The sequence below is a fragment of the Taudactylus pleione genome, unplaced genomic scaffold (assembly GCF_031769625.1).
Source record: "Taudactylus pleione unplaced genomic scaffold, aTauple2 ptg000519l, whole genome shotgun sequence".
Classification (NCBI taxonomy): Eukaryota; Metazoa; Chordata; class Amphibia; order Anura; family Myobatrachidae; genus Taudactylus; species Taudactylus pleione.
The window spans coordinates 4558918-4564917 of record NW_028284921.1 but is presented as its reverse complement, the minus strand read 5'-3'; positions in this window follow the sequence as shown (position 1 = coordinate 4564917).

The window sequence follows — 6000 nt, the reverse complement described above, 5'->3', positions numbered from 1 at the left end:
CACCACCACCCCCACTGACTGGCATCTCCGTGCCTCGTAAGTAAAGTACAACACATTGTTTTATACAGCACTGTATCGCTCTCCTTTTTTACCCTTGTCAGTTTCTCTTTCTCTCTCTCTCTCTCTGTCTTTCTCTCTTCCTCACCCCCTCCCTCTCTCTTTTTCTCCCTCTGTCTGTGTTTGTTTTTTTTTGTTATAGAGGCTCTGTTCAAGATTTATGGTGCGTACACACTAGGCGATAAAGTGGGTGACTCAGGGAGCATATTGTGTAGTGTGTACGCACCATTACACAGTTTATGTGTTTCCAAATGGTTTTAAAGGAAACTGTTCTTTGTCCACAGTCATACCACCGCCAACAATGGTGGCAACACCACCACCACCAACCCCACCGACTCGCGTCTCCATGCTGCGTAAGTAAAGTACACCACATTGTTTTATACAGCACTGTATCGCTCTCCTTTTTTACCCTTGTCAGTCTCTCTCTCTCTCTCTCTCTGTCTTTCTCTCTTCCTCTCCCCCTCCATCTCTATTTTTCTCCCTCTGTCTGTGTTTGTTTTTAGATGTTATAGAGGCTCTGATCAAGATTTATGGTGCGTACTCACAAGGCGATAAAGTGGACGACTCAGGGAGCATATCGTATAGTGTGTACGCACCATTACAGTTTATTTGTTTCCAAATGGTTTTGATGGAAACTGTTCTTTGTCCACAGTCATTCCACCTCCAACAATGGTGGCAATACCACCACCACCACCGACTGGCATCTCCGTGCCGCGTAAGTAAAGTACAACACATTGTTTTATACAGCACTGTATCGCTCTCCTTTTTTACCCTTGTCAGTCTCTCTCTCTCTCTCTGTCTTTCTCTCTTCCTCTCCCCCTCCCTCTCTCTTTTTCTCCCTCTGTCTGTATTTGTTTTTTGTTGTTTTAGAGGCTCTGTTCAAGATTTATGGTGCGAACACACTAGATGATAAAGTGGATGACTCAGAGAGCATATCGTGTAGTGTGTACGCACCATTACACAGTTTATGTGTTTCCAAATGGTTTTGATGGAAACTGTTCTTTGTCCACAGTCATACCACCGCCAACAATGGTGGCAACACCACCACCACCACCCCCACCGACTCTTGTCTCCATGCCGCTTAAGTAAAGTACACCACATTGTTTTGTACAGCACTGTATCGCTCTCCTTTTTTACCCTTGTCAGTCTCTCTCTCTCTCTGTCTTTCTCTCTTCCTCTTCCCCTCACTCTCTCTTTTTCTCCCTCTGTCTGTGTTTATTTTTTGATGTTATAGAGGCTCTGTTCAAGATTTATGGTGCGTACACACTAGGCGATAAAGTGGACGACTCAGGGAGCATATCGTGTAGTGTGTACGCACCATTACAGTTTATGTGTTTCCAAATGGTTTTGATCCAAACTGTTCTTTGTCCACAGTCATTCCACTGCCAACAATGGTGGCAACACCACCACCCCCACCGACTGGCATCTCCGTGCCGTGTAAGTAAAGTCTAACACATTGTTTTATACAGCACTGTATCGCTCTCCTTTTTTAACCTTGTCAGTCTCTCTCTCTCTCTCTGTCTTTCTCTCTTCCTCTCTCCCTCCCTCTCTCTTTTTCTCCCTCTGTCTGTGTTTGTTTTTTGTTGTTTTAGAGGCTCTGTTCAAGATTTATGGTGCGTACACACTAGGCGATAAAGTGGACGACTCAGGGAGCATATCGTGTAGTGTGTACGCACCATTACACAGTTTATGTGTTTCCAAATGGTTTTGATGGAAACTGTTCTTTGTCCACAGTCATTCCACCGCCAACAATGGTGGCAACACCACCACCACTCCCACCGACGCGCGTCTCCATGCCGTTTAAGTAAAGTACACCACATTGTTTTGTACAGCACTGTATCACTCGCCTTTTTTACCCTTGTCAGTCTCTCTCTCTCTGTCTTTCTCTCTTCCTCTCCCCCTCCCTCTCTCTTTTTCTCCCTCTGTCTGTGTTTGTTTTTTGTTGTTATAGAGGCTCTGTTCAAAATTTATGGTGCCTACACACTAGGTGATAAAGTGGACGTCTCAGGGAGCATATCGTGCAGTGTGTACGCACCATTACAGTTTATGTGTTTCCAAATGGTTTTGATGGAAACTGTTTTTTGTCCACAGTCATTCCACCACCAACAATGGTGGCAACACCACCACCCCCACCGACTGGCAACTCCATGCCGCGTAAGTAAAGTACAACACATTGTTTTATACAGCACTGTATCGCTCTCCTTTTTTACCCTTGTCAGTCTCTCTCTCTCTCTCTCTCTCTCTCTCTCTTTGTCTTTCTCTCTTCCTCTCCCCCTCCCTCTCTCTTTTTCTCATACTGTCTGTGTTTGTTTTTTGTTGTTATAGAGGCTCTGTTCAAGATTTATGGTGTGTACACACTAGGCGATAAAGTGGATGACTCAGGGAGCATATCGTGTAGTGTGTATGCACCATTACACAGTTTATGTGTTTCCAAATGGTTTTGATGAAAACTGTTCTTTGTCCACAGTCATTCCACCGCCAACAATGGTGGCAACACCACCACCCCCACCGACTCGCATCTCCGTGCCGTGTAAGTAAAGTACAACACATTGTTTTATACAGCACTGTATCGCTCTCCTTTTTTAACCTTGACAGTCTCTCTCTCTCTCTGTCTTTCTCTCTTCCTCTCTCCCTCCCTCTCTCTTTTTCTCCCTCTGTCTGTGTTTGTTTTTTGTTGTTATAGAGGCTCTGTTCAAGATTTATGGTGCGTACACACTAGGCGATAAAGTGGACGACTCAGGGAGCATATCATGTAGTGTGTACGCACCATTACACAGTTTATGTGTTTCCAAATGGTTTTGATGGAAACTGTTCTTTGTCCACAGTCATTCCACCGCCAACAATGGTGGCAACACCACCACCACTCCCACCGACTCGCGTCTCCATGCCGTTTAAGTAAAGTACACCACATTGTTTTGTACAGCACTGTATCGCTCTCCTTTTTTACCCTTGTCAGTCTCTCTCTCTCTCTCTGTCTTTCTCTCTTCCTCTCCCCCTCCTTGTCTCTTTTTCTCCCTCTGTCTGTGTTTGTTTTTTGTTGTTATAGAGGCTCTGTTCAAAATTTATGGTGCGTACACACTAGGTGATAAAGTGGACGTCTGAGGGAGCATATCGTGTAGTGTGTACGCACCATTACACAGTTTATGTGTTTCCAAATGGTTTTGATGGAAACTGTTCTTTGTCCACTGTCATTCCACCACCAACAATGGTGGCAACACCACCACCCCCACCGACTGGCATCTCCGTGCCGAGTAAGTAAAGTAAAACACATTGTTTTATACAGCACTGTATCGCTCTCCTTTTTTACCCTTGTCAGTCTCTCTCTCTCTCTCTGTCTTTCTCTCTTCCTTTCCCCCTCCCTCTCTCTTTTTCTCCCTCTGTCTGTGTTTGTTTTTTGTTGTTATAGAGGCTCTGTTCAAGATTTATGGTGCGTACACACTAGGCGATAAAGTGGATGACTCAGGGAGCATATCGTGTAGTGTGTATGCACCATTACACAGTTTATGTGTTTCCAAATGGTTTTGATGGAAACTGTTCTTTATCCACAGTCATTCCACCGCCAACAATGGTGGCAACACCACCACCCCCACCGACTGGCATCTCCGTGCAGCGTAAGTAATGTACAACACATTGTTTTATACAGCACTGTATCGCTCTCCTTTTTTACCCTTGTCAGTCTCTCTCTCTCTCTCTCTCTCTCTGTCTTTCTCTCTTCCTCTCCCCCTCCCTCTCTCTTTTTCTCCCTCTGTCTGTGTTTGTTTTTTGTTGTTACAGAGGCTCTGTTCAAGATTTATGGTGCGTACACACTAGGCGATAAAGTGGACGACTCAGGGAGCATATCGTGTAGTGTGTACGCACCATTACACAGTTTATGTGTTTCCAAATGGTTTTGATGGAAACTGTTCTTTGTCCACAGTCATACCACCGCCAACAATGGTGGCAACACCACCACCACCACCCCCACCGACTCTTGTCTCCATGCCGCTTAAGTAAAGTACACCACATTGTTTTGTACAGCACTGTATCGCTCTCCTTTTTTACCCTTGTCAGTCTCTCTCTCTCTCTCTCTGTCTTTCTCTATTCCTCTTCCCCTCACTCTCTCTTTTTCTCCCTCTGTCTGTGTTTATTTTTTGATGTTATAGAGGCTCTGTTCAAGATTTATGGTGCGTACACACAAGGCGATAAAGTGGACGACTCAGGGAGCATATCGTGTAGTGTGTACTCACCATTACAGTTTATGTGTTTTCAAATGGTTTTGATCCAAACTGTTCTTTGTCCACAGTCATTCCACTGCCAACAATGGTGGCAACACCACCACCCCCACCGACTGGCATCTCCGTGCCGTGTAAGTAAAGTCTAACACATTGTTTTATACAGCACTGTATCGCTCTCCTTTTTTAACCTTGTCAGTCTCTCTCTCTCTCTCTCTCTCTCTGTCTTTCTCTCTTCCTCTCTCCCTCCCTCTCTCTTTTTCTCCCTCTGTCTGTGTTTGTTTTTTGTTGTTTTAGAGGCTCTGTTCAAGATTTATGGTGCGTACACACTAGGCGATAAAGTGGATGACTCAGGGAGCATATCGTGTAGTGTGTACGCACCATTACACAGTTTATGTGTTTCCAAATGGTTTTGATGGAAACTGTTCTTTGTCCACAGTCATTCCACCGCCAACAATGGTGGCAACACCACCACCACTCCCACCGACGCGCGTCTCCATGCCGTTTAAGTAAAGTACACCACATTGTTTTGTACAGCACTGTATCGCTCGCCTTTTTTATCCTTGTCAGTCTCTCTCTCTCTCTCTCTCTGTCTTTCTCTCTTCCTCTCCCCCTCCCTCTCTCTTTTTCTCCCTCTGTCTGTGTTTGTTTTTTGTTGTTATAGAGGCTTTGTTCAAAATTTATGGTGCTTACACACTAGGTGATAAAGTGGACGTCTCAGGGAGCATATCGTGTAGTGTGTACGCACCATTACAGTTTATGTGTTTCCAAATGGTTTTGATGGAAACTGTTTTTTGTCCACAGTCATTCCACCACCAACAATGGTGGCAACACCACCACCCCCACTGACTGGCAACTCCATGCCGCGTAAGTAAAGTACAACACATTGTTTTATACAGCACTGTATCGCTCTCCTTTTTTACCCTTGTCAGTCTCTCTCTCTCTCTCTCTCTCTCTTTGTCTTTCTCTCTTCCTCTCCCCCTCCCTCTCTCTTTTTCTCATACTGTCTGTGTTTGTTTTTTGTTGTTATAGAGGCTCTGTTCAAGATTTATGGTGTGTACACACTAGGCGATAAAGTGGATGACTCAGGGAGCATATCGTGTAGTGTGTATGCACCATTACACAGTTTATGTGTTTCCAAATGGTTTTGATGAAAACTGTTCTTTGTCCACAGTCATTCCACCGCCAACAATGGTGGCAACACCACCACCCCCACCGACTCGCATCTCCGTGCCGTGTAAGTAAAGTACAACACATTGTTTTATACAGCACTGTATCGCTCTCCTTTTTTAACCTTGACAGTCTCTCTCTCTCTCTCTCTCTCTCTCTGTCTTTCTCTCTTCCTCTCTCCCTCCCTCTCTCTTTTTCTCCCTCTGTCTGTGTTTGTTTTTTGTTGTTATAGAGGCTCTGTTCAAGATTTATGGTGCGTACACACTAGGCGATAAAGTGGACGACTCAGGGAGCATATCGTGTAGTGTGTACGCACCATTACACAGTTTATGTGTTTCCAAATTGTTTTGATGGAAACTGTTCTTTGTCCACAGTCATTCCACCGCCAACAATGGTGGCAACACCACCACCACTCCCACCGACTCGCGTCTCCATGCCGTTTAAGTAAAGTACACCACATTGTTTTGTACAGCACTGTATCGCTCTCCTTTTTTACCCTTGTCAGTCTCTCTCTCTCTCTCTGTCTTTCTCTCTTCCTCTCCCCCTCCCTCTCTCTTTTTCT